The sequence below is a fragment of the Rattus norvegicus genome, chromosome 2 (assembly GCF_021556685.1).
Source record: "Rattus norvegicus strain SHRSP/BbbUtx chromosome 2, alternate assembly SHRSP_T2T, whole genome shotgun sequence".
Lineage (NCBI taxonomy): Eukaryota > Metazoa > Chordata > Mammalia > Rodentia > Muridae > Rattus > Rattus norvegicus.
In genome coordinates this window covers 79561723-79581870 of record NC_141535.1, presented here as the reverse complement: position 1 = coordinate 79581870, position 20148 = coordinate 79561723, and positions in this window count along the sequence as shown.

Sequence of the window (20148 nt, the reverse complement as noted above, 5' to 3'; positions counted from 1 at the left end):
CAGGAAAAGTGGAAATGAAAGGGGAACAGCCATAAAGAAGGGGAGGGGGAGGGATTAGGGGGATGTTTGCCCGGAAACCAGGAAAGGGAATAACACTCGAAATGTATATAAGAAATACTCAAGTTAATAAAAAAAATCCTAAAAAAAAAGAAAGGGTCCAAGGGATTCTGGGAAAAGGAGAAGAGATGGGGAAAAAAAGGTGACTTGGTTGTGCATGACAATGTTGCAATAAAATCTGTTATTTTTTAATATTTTCGAAATAAACAAACAAACCCATTTTCTCCTACCTCCCCCCCTTTTTTTCTGGCCTGGAACTCACTGGGACCTTCCTGCCTGATGTCTCTCAAGTGATGATATTATAGAGAAATGCCTCCCCTACTTGGCCCTCCTCCAGGACACTAAGTATACTGATTTATCCAAACAAGAGACCCAAACCAAAACCAAAACCATATTTATATAGTTTGCTATTCTGTGATGCTTGCAAATTTTAATTCATTTTTCAGGTTTTTATGTCAGGTTTTTAATGTCATAAAGCTCATTGCTTCAAGCTTATCTCTTGGGAATTCAGATCTAGGCACCTCTAGGTATGATTCTTGGGTTTTCCCTATTACCCTCAGAAATATGTGGAGTGTGAGGTGGCGAGATGACTCCAGGCATGGGGAAATGCTGGCTGTGTGAGCTTGAGGACTTGAATTTGGATCCCTACTGCCATGTAAGGAGGTCGAGGTGGTAGCAAATGCCTGTGATCTCAGTGCAGTGGGTGGAGACAGACAGATCTAGAGAGCCAGACAGTCTAGCTGATCTGTGAGTGTCAGCTTCAGTGAGTGATTGTGTCTCAAAATATCATATGGCGAACAATAAAATAGACAGCTGATATTGTCAAACTCTACAAACACATGCATACAAACACACACAGGTATATACTACCCAAGTACATGCATAGTAAATAAAGATCAAAGCAGAAATAAATGACAAGAACATAAAGTTGCAAGATAGCGTAGATGCAGAGGTTGGCCTTTCTGGAAGGAGAGAGACATTCTTTAGCGGAGGCTGCAAGCCAAGTACGGATCATGAGAAATTAGTACATTTGGAACAAGAATGGTGGAGTTTCCATTGTTTTCACAGTGGTTGCTCTGTAATACAAAGCATGCTGCTCAGCTGAGATACACAGATAGGAAGAAATGGGACAGGGTATTTTAGGAGGAAGAAGACTGTAAGAATTGGTGCTTCATTAAAGAGATCATTATTTTGAAATTGTAATAATGGGAGAAATTGGAAAAGAGGAACAGTTGAGATCTTTATACAGAAGAGGTCAATGAGCACTCGAATTAATGTGCGGTCTTCACCTACTGGGAACTCAAGGGCAGAGAGGTTCAAGAATATGCTGAGTTCAGGGCTATGTCCTTTCAGACATAATAATATATTTCTTTCAGCCCTATGCTATCTCAGCCTGCATCCCAGGGCTCCAGTCCAGGACCCCCAGCAGAGCTCTCTGGACAGCCTAAGGAGAGAGGTGACAGATTATAACTGATAGAATGACTGATTATCGAATTATATTTCATATATCCTTAAAAGATACTTAATTCTGCAAACATACATAAGACAGCTTGCCCAGTACTGCCACTTGACCACATGCCCCAGCATTCTGTAATTAGCAACGCACCAGGGCTGCATGTAAATAATCCCCGTTCCCAGGGAACTAAAAATTTCGAGATCTGCTCTTGAGCTTTTGTTATTTTTCTTCATTGCCATAAAAAAAAATCTCCCAGACAAAGGAAGGAATTCTCCACCCAGTGATGTCTTCCTGGCTGATTTGGCATCTGCTTTTCACACTTTCTCTCACCGATTCTTGTTGGTCTTGAGCAAAGAATGATTTAGCTGGGCCACCTCCACAGCAGAGACTAAGGCAAGCCTCTGTCCAAAGGAGATTAAGATCTAAGAAAGCTAGACAACAAAGGCCTGTGCTTCCTCAGGGGGAAGATTTCAGGGATTTTTTCACAAGGGACTTGGGATGAACTTCTCACACATCAGATGCCCAAGGCTCAACTAGGACAGCATAGAATCTGGAGAGGTAGCCTCCATCTCTCTATGGGCTCAGATTGCTCCAGATTTATCAGTACCATTTATCATTTGGCTCTGTACCAAAGCAGAGATGACTGTCTTGGTTAAAGTTTCTATTGCTCTGAAGAGACACCATGGCCTGAGCAACTCTTATAAAGGAAAACATTGAATAGGACTGGCATACAGTTTAGAGATATAGTTCATGTGATGGTTTGTATATGCTCAGCCCAGGGAGTGGCACTATTAGGAGGTATGACCCTGTTGAAGTAGGTGTTCACTGTGGATGTAGGCTATAAGACCCTCATCCTAGCTCTCTGGAAGTTAGTATTCTGCTAGCAGCCTTCAGATGCAGATATAGAGCTCTCTTCTACCCCGTGTCTGCCTAGATGCTGCCATGTTCCTGTCTTGATGATAATGGACTGAACCTCTGAACCTGTAAGCCAGACCCAATTAAATGTTTTCCTTTATAAGAGTTGCTCTGGTCATGGTGTCTGCTCACAGCAGTAAAACCCTAACTAAGACAGTTCATTATTGTCAAAGAAGGAAATACAGAATTGGGCAGGCTGACATGGTGCGGGGAAAAAGGGCCAAGAGTCTACATCTGGATCACCAGGTAGCAGGAAAAGAGAGATACTGGGCCTGGTTTGAGATTCTGAACCCTGAATGATATACTTCCTCCAACAAGACCACGCCTCCCATTAGTGCCACTCCCTATAAGCCTATAGGGGCCATTTTAATTCAAAGCACCACAGTGACAAAAATCATCAAGGATTACTTCAGAGATACCAGCAGAGGTAGGATAGTCAGTGATGTTTTTCTACAGAGGCAAGGCATCCTACCAACCTCTTGGTTTTTATTACTTGAGAGAGAATTCCTCTGTGAAGCGTTGTAGTCATTTCACAGGTGACCCTACTTATCATAGAGGTTGGTTGTCATTACAGCCATGACCACGAATCTGCCATATTAAATGGTGTATTAGTTACATTTTTATTGCTGTGATACAACACCATGACCAATGTAACTCATGGAAACAAGAGTTTTTTTGGGGGGCTTACGATTCGAGGAAGGTGAGTCCATCACTATCATTAGAAAGCTTGTTACTTAATTCCATGTTTCAGTCTTCTCAACAAGATACAAAATTCTCAATCATAATCCATTCCCCCATTTGCATTCATCTGTATACTATCATCTCTTCTACATACCATTCCACCATTGTAACCTCTGTGCAGCATACTTATCTGGGGATATAAGGTTAAGTTTTAGGGTATAGTTAGGAATTAATATGATCTAGTAATGTAGTGGTAATCTCTTCTAAGATCAGTGACTTTACTATGCCTGGATAGTTGGCTAGATTTCTAGAACCAGACACGATTTCCTTTCTGTTGATTGGGCCTTAAGTCCAATTAGACAGCAGGCGTCACACCCAATGTGTGTTTGCCACTGTTGCACCTTTAGTGATTCCTTGCCATGGTGGTTAGTGCTGTGGTTCACAGGCATTGCAGCTCAATAGGACTCTTGATTACTTCTCTCTTTTGGCAGCCTGTATATTAGTAGTTACTGGCACTGTGAATGCTAGACCATGGGAAGACTTTCAAGTTAGATTGAGCTCAGATCATGTGAGTCCTGTGTGGTGGCTTCAGCAATAAGGACATAGAGGCAGTAGAGGAAAGCAGCAATTGCCTACATTGTTTTGGATGCCACTTGGATTACTCTGATACTCTGACCCTGGTACTGGATCTTTTTGTTCAGACAGTCTATAGCTCTTGTGGAAAATATTGATAACCCATGTGCCATAATTTCCTGTAATGTGTATATATACACGCACGCATGCACGCATGCACGCACGCACGCACGCACGCACGCACGCACACACGCACCTTTTATGACTGTTGCTGGGTGTTCTCATGTCCTTCAGCTATCTTTAGCAACTTCAGTTAGGTCTTTTGTTTCTGATTTCTAGGAATTCTTTTCAGCTGTCTTAAAGTCTTTGCCAAGTAATCCCATTGCATGTATTCCTTCAGGGACTTTACTGCTGATTTACCACTCCTTGGAAAAGCCATGTTTCACCACTTCTCTGTATGTTTTGTGATTGGCTATTAAAATTGTGCATTTGAAAAAAAAGCAATCACTTTTACAATCATTGCACTTTGACTCTGGTAAAGAAAAATCTTGTGTATCCAACCTGAAGACTTGGGAGCTTTCATTTTAGGCAAACATCTTTCCTGAGTTTGTTCACATGATCTTTCCAATTTCTCTATGTGAGTGACTGCTTTTATGTGTCCCGGAGAGTCTCACTCATGGTTATATGGTGTGTGTATGTGTGTGTGTGCATGAGTTGTTGCTATATTCATTTTCTCAATCAATAATTTTGTTCCATAGGCATTTATGAGTTTATAATGTTTTTACATTGTTCAAAAGCTGTGCTTAGTGAAGATGGCCTTCCTTTGCAAGGAAGCCAAGTCACTTTGGGATGTTTAAGCTGTAAGTTGGAGAACACAGAATACTCCTTCAGGTTCAAACATTGCAAATTTGATCTATATCACTTTACTAGAGGTTAGCTGGAGAGCAAACATTCAGTTCTCCTAGACGATGCCAGCAAAGAACCAGGGCAAGGGAAATTATAATGTCACACATTTCCCTGTCATTTGACACAGACTTTTCCTAGATGGGGAATTTGCATTTTGGCTCTAGATTGCTGACTGATTTCTAGAGCTCACAGAAAATTGTTTCAGGCAGTTGCTAGTTGTATGGGTGAAGAGGGCTGGAACTTTGTACTTTATCATTTTGCTGACACCAACACCATCTTTATAATACAATGAAAAGTTGGTCAAAAATATGTGGCACTGTGAACTTACTTGTGTGTCTTTCTGTCATGCAGCTCTAAGCTGGGCTGGGAACTAGGAAGGATGAGCAGCACACCAGCAGAGCACTGTGGTACCTGTTTTTAACTGTTTACATACAGTGCTATGGGGGCCTCTGAGGGAGGGCGGAGGCGACATGTCTCAAGAAGCTTTTCTCTGCCAGACTGTATTTTCCCACTTAACATTTAGTACTTATTTTCTGTTAGAGATGAAGAGATTAGACAAAGTTGGCTGCCATTGTAACTGTCCTTTTGACCTTTTTGTGAACACAGGAAGTAGGTCCATCAGTTCAGATTTATGTCAGTTTACAAATGAGAGTAGATGATTGCATTGCAGATGAATTAACTTTTGATTGAGGTGACCCAGAAAGGGAAGCTTTCTGAGTGGAGACCTTCTGCTCTTAGCAATTGGCTTTTAATGACCAATTTCCTTTCACATCAGTTCACTAGATGGTTAGTTCCAGGCATCTTTTATCCACCTCTGATGCTGGGGAGTAAAAAGCAGAAGAAGGTCTAGACACTAATTAAATTGGCTTTTGTGACAGGGAATTGAGAACACCATAAGCCTGCTAAGGAAGGTCAGAAGTGGAAGGAAACATTCCATGATCTTAAATAATGGGCCATCTAAGCAATTAAGCTCTTGACCTTGATGTTTCCTTACTACAGAATGGTTCTTACTTCGAGCATTTATAAAACAACTGCAGATTAGATAGGTTCATTAGAAGTACTTATCACTGATAACGTGTTATAAGCCCATATTTCTGTGGTTGTAGACAGTTGGGTGACTCTTTTGCTTCCATATGTGTATTCTGTAAACAAACAGAGCAGCGACTGGCATAGCAAGATGGCTAAGCAGGTGTATCCCTCGCCACGGAGACTGATGAGTAGAACTTGATCCCTAAGACTCAGATGGTGGAAGGGAAACTGACTGTCAAGTTTCCCTCTGACCTGTGAACATGTATCTTCTCTCCCAACTCACACACGAATAAGAAATGTAAAGCTACACAAACCCCAGTGAAACGAAACCTAGTAGCTCCTTTCAAAAGTGACAAGTTTCTTTAAGTGTTTGTGTTTTCATTTTGTTCTGTTCTTCTATGATGCATACAGTATATTATGACAGTCATGGGATTCTTTTGTCGATTCAAGGGAAAATTTCATGGCATTTACAGTGATAATTCATAGCATGGGGTGTTTAGGTAATGCTCGTGGTTAAGGAAAAGCAGGAGTCATTACATCTGAAACATAGGCTAAGTCGTAAGGGTTGATTTAAATTTTAGTCATACTTATCCCCTGTGAGACCTACAGGAAGTGAAGGGACACAGCAAATAGAATGGAAATGACCCATCAGATGCAGCAGCAGATGGCAAGCCACTAGATGTAAATATCTATGGGCTGCTGTTGTTTCGGTATCTTTCTGAATGAAATGAGTATTTCCTTCTCTGCTCCCTAACATGTTCCTTGAGGAAGAAGGCATAGAAAGAATAGAGATGGGAGAGAGTGCATTAATTGCTATATTTTTCAATAAGCTTTTGAAATAAAAATTTCAAAGGTTTGCTCTAGAAATAGTGAGGAACGTTATGAGGCATGAATATGTATGTATATATATATATATATATATATATACACACACACACACACATACATATATATATTCCCCCTTTGAGAATGTTTTTAAAACCATTTCATGGATTAAAAAAATATAAATATCATGCCACATCTGTTGTGGTGGCAATCCAGGGTTACAATAGAATCTTCTTTATTTGAAATGAATTCTGAGCCACATGTAGATATTGGCAGATAGAATGTGTTGGAGTGTCAGTGTCAGGATGAATCATGTTAGCCCCACCCATCTTTTTTATGGGGGAGGTATTTTCATATCCTGGAGAGCAGACACTTTGCTTTGGTGAATGTCATCATCAATGTAAGAGTTTAATGCATAGCCCAGGTCAGAGAGGAAAATTGAGCATCAATGTCCTTGCACAATCACTAAGACTTCTTCCTATTACATTCAGTCAATGACCTTTAGCCTGGCATAGCTCACTCCTGATTGTAACTACTTTCTGCTAATCTCAGAGCATAAACTTTTGGGTCTGACAAAAATCAATGGAGTGTCCTTTAAAAGTCTCTGTCTCTAAAAGGCAAAGTCATCAGAAGGCTTAGAAAAGCATGAGCGAACTTTAGGTCTGAAAAATGAAACCTTTCTCACCTCCTTCCTCAGGCACCACCAGGTTGGAAATAAGGAAAACTTAAAAGACTAATGATCTGGACATAGACTTATTTCCCCCTAAAGTTTCGATACCTAGATCCCCAAGCCCTTAATGGATGCCATAGCAACTTATCCTTCATTAATAATTAGCTTCTGTAATTTTCTATACTGTAAGAAACATCTACCCTACACAGCTTTCATGTTTCTTGTTTGAAGTTTTGTGTTTTTGTCCCTTGTATTCCGGAAAGCAGTGTAGGAAACGTAAAGACATTTTACAGTTCCCAGGTGAGTTATTTTAAAATGAGAAGGTTATACTCAGGAAACTCCCTGGTGGGAACCTTGACTTGGGAAGCAGTGCAGTCTTTGATCTCCCTCCTCAGGGCTCAGTGTGAGGAGGGACTGTTCATAACTCCTGCTGGCTTAGCAATGTTTTCAACTACAGCACTATTTTGATTCCAGTGCCTGACTCTCAGCCTTGGGGCAAAGTCTTGTGGTAGGAGATGTGCAGGGCCAGTGGCAGACATAAGAGATTAGCTTGAGGCACAGAGCTGAAGATGAAAACACCCAGAAAGTTCAGACCCAGTGTTCCAAACTCTTATCTGACAGCTAGCCTCCTTTTACTGTGAGGCTGTGCTTAAATCTCACAGCTCAATAAAGTAGGAAAACAAACAAACAAACAAACAAACAAAACCCTAGCAAAAATGAATGTATTTCAAGAAGATAAATAACAAAAATGTACTTAATGAGCTCCTGTGTTTAAAAATGATCATAGGATGCTTGCATGTCTATTTGTAAAACCTAAACCTGTCTCAATTGTATATTACTGAAATATGAAAAATGCTTAGATGAATTCACTTAAAACAATGTCAAGAAATGATTTATTTTAAACAGTAAGTCGAGTAATGTCATCAGCTCTTGTTTAGATGTGGCTGACGTACAATAGCTTTCTTAGTATTGAAATATGAAGCAGTTCATAGATGCCCACTGGAGACAGCAATTCCATCCAAGCGGAAAATAGGCTTAATCACTCCCTATGCCCAGGCATACTTATGGACATCGGAGGATGGAAGGGACATAGGAATAAATTAGAGGAGGGTTTGAACGATACACGTGGCACTAAATAATGGGCACAACAAATGAAAATGGAGATGGATCCTGCAAGTAGGTAAAACGATTTTGGGAGGCAGAGAAAGGGAGGAACAGAGTAAAAGAGGAGAAGTTGTTGTTATTGTTGTTGTTGTTGTTGTTGTTGTTGTTAGAGGAGGAGGAGGAGGAGGAGGAGGAGGAGGAGGAGGAGGAGGAGGAGGAGGAGAATGAAGACCACGAGTAGGATGACAATGAGAAGGAATGGGAGGGGAGGGAGGGAGGAGGGAGGAAAAGTAAATCTATTCTAAAGTCTTCCAAAGCAACTGGATTTAGTTGCACAAGTGAGAACTGCTAATGGTCAAAGACTGTAAACCAGGCACTTGGCTTGTTGTTGGGAGGAACTGAAGTTGGATAGTTTGCAAGGAAGTTGAGCACTGTGTGCACCCTCTCTTTCCACCCACCACCCATTTTCCATATCTCATCCTTATCCCCCCATGCTCCCCACCACCCCCATGTGCAACTTCTGGTTTTGCTTCATCCTTCCCCATAGCGTTTCCACTTCCCAAACACTCTGCATGTGCCTTTTAAAGTCACTGTTTCCCAAGTAAGATTAATTTTCACATTTACCCCAGATCTGCTATATTGAGTGAATAGAAAAATTCAGCCTCATTGGCAGACTGTTCTGAATTTCAGGACTTAGAGCCAATTGGAAGTTTGACCAGAGGGAAAGAAAGGCTACAACCACCTCTGTGTTCTTCCCCACTCACATGCGTGTGCTCAGCAGCATTGCACACTCAACCTGCTATGTGACTAGCTTCCAAATGTGACCTCAGACCAGTTCTTATAAAGCTGAAAATTTAAGTGAAAAAGGAGGCCAAGTTCTCCTATCCTCAGTGTCTGTCTGGTTTAAATATTTTCTCCTGTCCTGCACCTCAGTTTCTGTGTGTTATTCTCAAAAGAAGCATCTGTAAAATGCTTACATTTGCTTGTAAGATAAAGTGACTTTCCTCAGCTCTGTTGTGTTTGAGACTTGGCAAATGAACAGTTCTTTGGAAAAAGGTTGTTGAAATCCATTCAAAAAGCATTTTAATTGACTCATCCCAGGAAAAGTAATAACTCTTTAGTGTACTCAGAGACCTTAGAGTTTTTTATTAGATTTCTACTAAGTATACCTTAATATGAAAAGTTTAAATATAATACTTTACACGAAAAATCCATTTAATGCAGTACTTTTTATATTGATGTCAACTAAAGATAATAAGAGGTAATGAATCTTTTGCTGTTGAATTAATTTATGCCTGCACAGAGAAATATATGTTTATATACATATGCATATTTATACACACACCTTTATATAATTGTCTAAGTAAGTCAATAAGTGTAATAAAGTTGAATGGCAGTATAGCAGCGGAGTCAAGTTTGGCAACATGATTTAAGGGAGGACATTTCAGTCCCAAACAAGTTTTGCTTTGTCATCTTTGGTTTATTTCCTATTGCATAATAAACCATTCTGACTATAATAACCTTGGGAGGAAAAGGAGGTTTATTTCAGCTTACAGGTTATAGTCAGTCCATCATGAAGGGAAATCAGGACAAGAACTCAAGGCAGGAACCTGGAGGCAGGAACTCAAACAGAGATCATGGTGTGATACTAGGTACTGACTTGGTCTCTTGCCGGCTCAACCAGGACCCCTTGCTTAGGGATGGTACTGCTCCTAGTGGGCTGCGTCCTCCCACATCAATTAGCAATCAAGAATATGTGTCGCAGAAATGCACGTCTGGACACCAATCTGGTGGAGTTATTTTCCAAAGTGGGACTCCCTCAGATAACTCTGGGTGTGTCAAGATGATAGATGAAGATAGTTAGGAGAGTCTCTTAAATCCCATTACCATGCTCTATCTCAACCCGAAGGACCTTGTCATGTTGCTGTCAGATTGTACCTTACACTTTCTTTAAAAGTTCTGCGAACACTCTGCCCTCTTGTTCTTTATTCACTATCAATTATAGTTAGCCTAACTTCCAGGTACACTTTCCAAACACCAGCACACTGACTTCTGACAAAATAAATACCAACCAAGTCTCAAAAAGCCCCTTTAAGATAGATGAGTTCATCTTACTGACAGTTTTGAAATTTGAGCTGTACACTAGTTGCAAGATAAAGAGAAATGGAGTGTTTTCAAGTAAGAAGTAGCAGGTATACAACACATACTCTCAGTACGTGAACTGAAAGAGGAGTGAGTGGTACCTCAAAGAACCAGTTCAGCTTTATTGAAGATTTTCAAGATTCATGGGTAAAACTTGGAAGAGAGGCAGTGAAGAGTGACCAGTTGATGGCTTGTTCTTGGTGCTCATCTGATGGCCACTTTTTTATTGTTTTCACACTCTTGTTTCAAGCTCTTCATGACCATCATCTGGCCCTTCTTGTCATTGTCTGTCACCTGCTTTCTTAGAGCAGAGCCTGGAGGTTCTCTGATCTGCTCCTCCTCATTCTTCTGCAATGGCTTACATTGTCTCACCTCACTCTTCCAATGTGAAATACTCAAGGATATGTGACCCCATCTTTCTTTGTCCTTGCATACCCATTCTCATGTGTCGGCTACCAATGTTCGTTTGCCTCTAATCACTCTTTTCATAACAATGCCCCTTCCCAAACCTGTGCTCGATACCCAGATTTGATTTTCCAAATGCCAGATTCAATTTACTCTTCTCTCAGAAAAATACTGACTAGCTTACTACTCCTTACCTCTTTGTGCCTTTCCAATCTGCGTGTCCTCTAGCCTTAACTGTCTGAGAGAACAGAGGTTTCCCAAGCTTCCTCTATGCACCCATTCTTAGACCTACTATTCTATAGACTTGATAGGTCAGAAGTTTCTTGTAGTCTTTATGGCCTTATAAATATAGAACCATCATTCGCAAATAGGCATAAATTCACTCTTCCTTGTTTTTATTCTCTTTATTTACTTCTTTCATGTTATTACTCGATGATAATTTAAGTTTCACATTGAATTGGGCAGAACAGCATCCTGTCATCCTGTTCCTGGTTTTAAATGATGTCTGTTCAGCTTTGTCCTATTCAGCACAGTGTTCCCCATGAATCTGTCCCATATAGGCCCTGATGTGTTGGGATATGTTTCTTCTGTTGCTTGTTTCTGTAGACATTTTACTAAGAAGGGGTTTGAGATTTTTGTCAACTGTTCTGCATGTCTTCAGGTGATCATGTAACTTTTGTCCTTGGTCCTATTCATGTGCTATTTTATATCTCCTGACTTGTGTATCCAAGACCATCCTTGGAGCCTTGGAATGGAACTGGTGATATCATGCGTATATGATATATTTAATGTGCTCAGTTGGGCTTGTATGTATTCTGATGAAAACATTGTCTCCCAATTTTCCAAGGAAATTGGTATATAGTTTTCTATGTGTTGTGATTTTATTTGGCTTTTTGGTGTCTCAATTCATGGAATGAGTATGGCAGTACCACATTCCTTTATAGTTTGTGGGATAATTTGAGAAACATTGGAACTCATTCTTTACAAATATGACAATATTCAGTGAATTTGAGTGAATTTGCCTGCTCATCAGCTTTTGTTTGTTGGGAGATTTTTATGACTGCGTCAGTCTTATATTTTTGATTACGAGTCTCACCTTTCATGGCTGAGCTATCACTCTAGCCTGACTTCATCATTACAGTTGCTTGTTTTACTAAGGTTTTCTATGTTTTATTGATTCAATTTTGGCAAAACACATGTATCTAGAAAATTATCCATTTCTAGCTATACTAATTTATATTCTGATATTCAAACCTTTCCCTAACGATCCTTTGGATTTCAGTATTATCTGTTAGAATAGTTTTTTTTTTTTTGTCTTTAGTTTTTTTAACTTGGTTTTTCTCTCAGTTTCTTTTGGTTAGCTTGTGTAAAAGCTTGCCAATCTTTGCAGAGAACCAACTCTTTGTTTCATAAGTTATTTTTAGAGGGGGTTGGAATGGGTAGAATCAAGACAGATTTGATACGTTTATAAAATTATCAAAAATAAATAAAAGATAAGTTATTTGTATTATTTAAAACTCTATTTTATTAATTCGGTGCTGGCATTTATCTTTTCCTGTTAATTTTGGGCTAGCTCGTTCTTGTTTATTTAAAACTCTGAGATGGTTCATTGGGTTACATACTTGAGATTTGATTTTTTTACATGCAGATATTTATAGCTCTAATGCTCTTCCTTAGAACTGCCTTTGCCACACTATACAGATTTGGATAAATTGTAATTCTATTTTAATTTCATTCCAGAAATTTTCTTCATCCCAATTTCTCCAATGATCCACTTACTCAAAGGTTTATTTTTCAATGTATTGCTGTATTTTTTCAGCATTTTTAATATTTTGTCTCAGTTTTGGAGTTAAGCTTCTTTCCATTGTGATATAATAAAACTCAAGAATTATTTCATTTTTAATGTTATTTTTAATTGTGACCTAAATATAACCTATTGTGGAGAAAGTTCTAAGAGGTGATGAAAAATAAAGTATATCATGCAGTGGCTGAATAGAGCATTCTATAGATACATGCCTGTTAAGTTCATTTGATCTGTACGATATCTTAACTATTATTCATGCATTAATTTTTTTGTTTGGACAATAGACCCATTCATTGGTGATAATGAGACATTAAAGTCAACTGTTAATGTTATGTCAGAGTCTCTTTGCCACCTCATATCAAAAAGTGTTAATTTTATGAAATTAGGTGTACCAATGCTTGGTGCATATATACATGTAAACTTAATTATTATCATTATACATTTACCAATATGCAATGCATTTTTCTGTATCTTCTGGTTAACTTTGTCTTGGAGTTTGCTTTTATTGGATAAGAATATTGGTATTCCTACTCTGAATTCAATTTTCCTGGAGTATTTTGAACATTTTCTACTTAGGTTCTGTGTGAATTTGCTCGTGAATTTTGTTTCTCATGTGCAGCAAACATCTGGGTCTTAATTCTTAATCCAATCAGCTATTCTATAGCATTCCATTGGAGAATTAAGACATTTATGCTAAAAAATATGGAAAAAGACACATGGTTCCCTGCCATTTTGTTGTTTCTAATGTTTGGTTCTTTACTAGTTTTTATTTAATTGTCTACTGTGGTAGTGTGAATATGCTTGGCCCATGGAGTGTCACTATTTGCAGATGTGGCCTTGTTAGAGGAAGTGTGCCACTGTGGGTGTGGGCTTTAAGAATACCCTCATAGAGGCAGGGAGAAGAGGATGGGATAGGGGATTTGCAGAGGGGAAACTAGGAAAGGGGATAACATTTGAAATGTAAATAAATAAAATATCCAATAAAAAATGAAAGAAAAAAAAACAGACCCTCATCCTAGCTCCCTGGAAGTCAGTATTCTTTTAGCATCTTTCAGATGAAGATGTAAAACTCTCAGCTTTTCCTGCACCATACCTGCCTGCGTGCCGCTATGCTCCCACCTTGATGATAATGGACCGAACCTCTGAACCTGTAAACCAGTCCCAATTACATATTGTCCTTATAAGAGTTGTCTTGGTAATGGTGTCTCTTCACAGCACTAAATCCTAACTAAGACATCTACTTCCATTGGTATTTCTTGTTCCATGTGTTTCCACAGTGGTTACCTTTCTCTTCTGTGTGTAGGATCTAAGTATTTTATACAATGCTGGCTTGGTAGTGGAAAATTGCTTTAGGTTGTGCTCTTTCCCAGAATTTTTTTATTTCTCCTCTGATGCTGAAAGATAACTTTTCTGAAATAGTTATTGTGATTCATGGTAATTTTTTATTCAGGGCTTGAAACACCCATTGCAATATCCCCTGACCTTTTGAGCTTCTGTTGAGAAATTTGCTATACTGAAGTCTTTACCTTTAGGAGCATTAATGCTTCTTTCTCTTGCAGTTTTCAATATCCTTATATTGCTCTACATTCTTGGCAGTTTAATTCTAATATTTGAAATTACAACATTTGCTTTCTGCTCAGGTCTGTTTGAAGATCTAAGTCTCCTGGACATGGGTTCATACTTTGATAATTTTTGTTATTTATGTTTAGATGTTTTAGCTTTTACTGCACCTCAGCAACTGCTAAACTAAAGATATGTGAGTTTAGTCTTTTAACTAAACCCTAAAGGTCTTGAATGTCCTGTTTATAAGCCCTATTCTGTCGTCTTAATTGTTACGAGAATGATCACATTTATTAGGTTTATCTTTAAGCCCTGAGCTGCTCTCTTCCACCAGAGTTTATTTCACACCGAGTTTTTAATTTGATGTAAATATTTTTAAAAAATCTTTATCCCTTTATTGAACCTTTGATTCATATCATGTGTTTTCTTCCTGATTTGCTTGGTTTTTTTTTTTTTTTTGGTCACTTTATTGGAAATAACTGGTCTTTAATATCACTGTTTTGCATTATTTACCCAGTCCTTGATCAACATGGACTTAGCTGTTAGAGAATTATGAGCTTTTGCAGAATTCCCGTGGGTTTCTTTTGTACTTCCTAGTTCCTCCGTTTCTATACCAAATCTGTACATCTATTGGGATGGATACTGCTTTGGCTTTTAAGTAAGAGCTATCTTGAAAATTAGACTTCTCATGATGCTGAATCTTGACATATTGAATTATTGTGAAGTATTAGATTCATTCCCAGCTGGATGCTATAAAATATTTTCCCCATTAGTTTTATAGTGTCAGTGTATTTGAACAAAATCTATACTGTTTTGGAGCCTGAGTTTTCCAATTTTCCTGGTAGACCTACAATAACGGGATACTTCTAGTAGATCAAACACATGTTTTGAGAACAGAAAAGTTCAGGGACATTCTTCTATCTTCTAATTTTGTCAATAAAGTACATCTGGAGGACAGTCACAGCCTTTGCTGCAGCTATTCATTAGCTGTGTTGTTTCAGCTTTTATTCTTTCTCTGTTTGCTGTTGCTATGAGAATGCTGCTAGTTTGGAGGGTGGTGGTTAGCTCTTCTCTATTCTTTGAGTTGAGATATTTATCATAGTTTGTGTGATTGTGGGTTGTGTATAAAACTTTGTGTGCTGAAAAACACACATGGTATGCACTCATTGATAAGTGGCTATTAGCCCAAATGCTTGAATTACCCTAGATGCATAGAACACATGAAACTCAAGACAGATGATCAAAATGTGAATGCTTCACTCCTTCTTTAAAAGGGCAACAAGAATACCCTTGGCAGGGAATAGAGAAGCAAAGATTAAAACAGAGACAGAAGGAACACCCATTCAGAGCCTGCCCCACATGAGGCCCATACATATACAGCCACCCAATTAGACAAGATGGATGAAGCAAAGAAGTGCAGGCCGACAGGAGCCGGATGTAGATCTCTCCTGAGAGACACAGCCAGAATACAACAAATACAGAGGCGAATGCCAGCAGCAAACCACTGAACTGAGAACACGACCCCTGTTGAAGGAATCAGAGAAAGAAGTGGAAGAGCTTGAAGGGGCTTGAGACCCCATATGAACAACAATGCCAAGCAACCAGAGCTTCCAGGGACTAAGCCACTACCTGGACTGACCCTCTGACCTCATAGGTAGCAATGAATATCCTAGTAAGATCACCAGTGGAAGGGGAAGCCCTTGGTCCTGCTAAGACTGAACCCCCAGTGAACGTGATTGTTGGGGGGAGGGTGGCAATGGGGGGAGGGTGGGGAGGGGAACACCCACAAAGAAGGGGGGTGGGAGGGGTTAGGGGGATGTTGGCCCGGAAACCTGGAAAGGGAATAACACTAGAAATGTAAATAAGAAATACTCAAGTTAATAAAAAAAATTTAAAAAAAATTTGTGTGCTGACTCTTAGTTGGGACAGTGGTTTAATTCAGCAGCGAAGTATCTGTGCCAATGTCCTCTAAGTGTTATGCTTAATTCTAGTATCAAGTAAGAGCAAGAAGCAAGCTGTAGCAACTGCAACAATAGTCATGATTCCAATACAGAAATAACCAGCACCAACTACAAAGTTCACAACTCTAACAATAACGGCAATAAAAGGTAGACAACAGAAATAAGCAACACTGAAAAGTTTTTTTAATGATGATATATAAAGAACAGACAACTTAGGGAGAAAACACAAGAAGCAGAAATTGAATAGGAAAGGGTCTGGAGAGGATCTGGGAGTTAATAGCTGAGATAAAAACATGAACAAAAGATATTGTGTAAAAACCATTTTGAATAATTTTTAAAAGAATATAAAGAAAGTATTTAAAAGATTAAAATGTAGAAATCAGGAGAAATGTGGAAAATGAACCCCATAATCAAGCGAGAGATTGGAAGAGAGAATTTATACTTAGAACATTCTATCCTAAAGCAAAAGGATATACATTCTTCTCAGCTCCTCATGGTACTTTCTCCAAAATTGACCATATAATTGGTCAAAAAATGGGCCTCAACAGGTACAGAAAGATAGAAATAAACTCATGCATGCTATCAGACCACCACAGCCTAAAGCTTGTCTTCAATAACAATAAGGGAAGAACGCCCACATATATGTGGAAATTGAATAATGCTCTACTCAACGATAACCTGGTCAAGGAGGAAATAAAGAAAGAAATTAAAGACTTCTTAGAATTTAATGAAAATGAAGGTACAACATACCCAAACTTATGGGACACAATGAAAGCTGTGCTAAGAGGAAAACTCATAGCTCTGAATGCCTGCAGAAAGGAGCAGGAGAGAGCATAAGTCAGCAGCTTGACAGCACACCTAAAAGCTCTAGAACAAAAAGAAGCAAATACACCCAGGAGGAGTAGGAGGCAGGAAATAATCAAACTCAGAGCTGAAATCAGCCAGGTAGAAACAAAAAGGACCATAGAAAGAATCAACAGAACCAAAAGTTGGTTCTTTGAGAAAATCAACAAGATAGATAAACCCTTAGCCAGACTAATGAGAGGACACAGAGAGTGTGTCCAAATTAACAAAATCAGAAATGAAAAGGGAGACATAACTACAGATTCAGAGGAAATTCAAAAAATCATCAGATCTTACTATAAAAACCTATATTCAACAAAACTTAAAAATCTGCAGGAAATGGACAATTTCCTAGACAGATACCAGGTACTGAAGTTAAATCAGGAACAGATAAACCAGTTAAACAACCCCATAACTCCTAAGGAAATAGAAGCAGTCATTAAAGGTCTCCCAACCAAAAGGAGCCCAGGTCCAGACGGGTTTAGTACAGAATTCTATCAGACCTTCTTAGAAGACCTCTTACCAATATTATCCAAACTATTCCACAAAATTGAAAGAGATAGAGCACTACCGAATTCCTTCTATGAAGTCACAATTACTCTTATACCTAAACCACACAAAGACAGAACAAAGAAAGAGAACTTCAGACCAATTTCCCTTATGAATATCGACGCAAAAATACTCAATAAAATTCAGGCAAACCGAATCCAAGAGCACATCAAAACAATCATCCACCATGATCAAGTAGGCTTCATCCCAGGCATGCAGGGATGCTTTAATATATGGAAAACCATCAACATGATCTATCATATAAACAAACTGAAAGATCAAAACCACATGATCATTTCATTAGATCGTGAGAAAGCATTTGACAAAATTCAACACCCCTTCATGATAAAAGTCCTGGAAAGAATAGGAATTCAAGGCCCATACCTAAACATAGTAAAAGCCGTATACAGCAAACCAGTTGCTAACACTAAACTAAATGGAGAGAAACTTGAAGCAATCCCACTAAAATCAGGGACTAAACAAGGCTGCCCATTCTCTCCCTACTTATTCAATATAGTTCTTGAAGTTCTAGCCAGAGCAATCAGACAACAAAAGGAAATCAAGGGGATACAGATTGGTAAAGAAGAAGTCAAAATATCACTATTTGCAGATGATATGATAGTATATTTAAGTGATCCCAAAAGTTCCACCAGAGAACTACTAAAGCTGATAAACAACTTCAGCAAAGTGGCTGGGTATAAAATTAACTCAAATAAATCAGTAGCCTTCCTCTACACAAAAGAGAAACAAGCCGAGAAAGAAATTAGGGAAATGACACCCTTCATAATAGGCCCAAACAATATAAAGTACCTCGGTGTGACTTTAACCAAGCAAGTAAAAGATCAGTACAACAAGAACTTCAAGACTCTAAAGGAAGAAATTGAAGAAGACCTCAGAAGATGGAAAGATCTCCCATGCTCATGGATTGGCAGGATTAACATAGTAAAAATGGCCATTTTACCAAAAGCGATCTACAGATTCAATGCAATCCCCATCAAAATACCAATCCAATTCTTCAAAGAGTTAGACAGAACAATTTGCAAATTCATCTGGAATAACAAAAAACCCAGGATAGCTAAAACTATTCTCAACAATAAAAGGATTTCAGGGGGAATCACTATCCCTGAACTCAAGCAGTATTACAGAGCAATAGTGATAAAAACTGCATGGTATTGGTACAGAGACAGACAGATAGAGCAATGGAACAGAATCGAAGACCCAGAAATGAACCCACATACCTATGGGCACCTGATTTTTGACAAAGGAGCCAAAACCATCAAATGGAAAAAAGATAGCATTTTCAGCAAATGGTGCTGGTTCAACTGGAGGTCAACATGTAGAAGAATGCAAATCAATCCTTGCTTATCACCCTGTACAAAGCTTAAGTCCAAGTGGATCAAGGACCTCCACATCAAATCAGATACACTGAAACTAATAGAAGAAAAACTAGGGAAGCATCTGGAATACATGGGCACTGGAAAAAAATTCCTGAACAAAACATCAATGGCTTATGCTCTAAGATCAAGAATCGACAAATGGGATCTCATAAAACTGCAAAGCTTCTGTAAGGCAAAGGACACTGTGGTTAGGACAAAACAGCAACCAACAGATTGGGAAAAGATCTTTACCAATCCTACAACAGATAGAGGCCTTATATCCAAAATATACAAAGAACTCAAGAAGGTAGACCGCAGGGAGTCAAATAACCCTATTAAAAAATGGGGTTCAGAACTAAACAAAGAATTCACAGCTGAGGAATGCGGAATGGCTGAGAAACACCTAAAGAAATGTTCAACATCTTTAGTCATAGGGGAAATGCAAATCAAAACAACCCTGAGATTTCACCTCACACCAGTGAGAATGGCTAAGATCAAAATCTCAGGTGACAACAAATGCTGGCGAGGATGTAGAGAAAGAGGAATACTCCTCCAGTGTTGGTGGGATTGCAGACTGGTACCACCATTCTGGATATCAGTCTGGAGGTTCCTCAGAAAATTGGACATTGAACTACCTGAGGATCCAGCTATACCTCTTTTGGGCATATACCCACAAGGTGCCCCAACATATAAAAAAGACATGTGCTCCACTATGGTCATCGCAGCCTTATTTATAATAGCCAAAAACTTGAAAGAACCCAGATGCCCTTCAACAGAGGAATGGATACAGATAATGTGGTACATCTATACAATGGAATATTACTCATCTATCAAAAACAATGACTTTATGAAATTCATAGGCAAATGGATGGAACTGGAAAATATCATCCTGAGTGAGCTAACCCAATCACAGAAAGACATACATGGTATGCACTCATTGATAAGTGGCTATTAGCCCAAATGCTTGAATTACCCTAGATGCCTAGAACACATGAAACTCAAGACAGATGATCAAAATGTGAATGCTTTACTCCTTCTTTAAAAGGGCAACAGGAATACCCTTGGCAGGGAATAGAGAAGCAAAGATTAAAACAGAGACAGAAGGAACACCCATTCAGAGCCTGCCCCACATGGGGCCCATACATATACAGCCACCCAAGTAGACAAGATGGATGAAGCAAAGAAGTGTAGACCGACAGGAGCCGGATGTAGATCTCTCCTGAGAGACACAGCCAGAATACAGCAAATACAGAGGCGAATGACAGCAGCAAACTACTGAACTGAGAACAGGC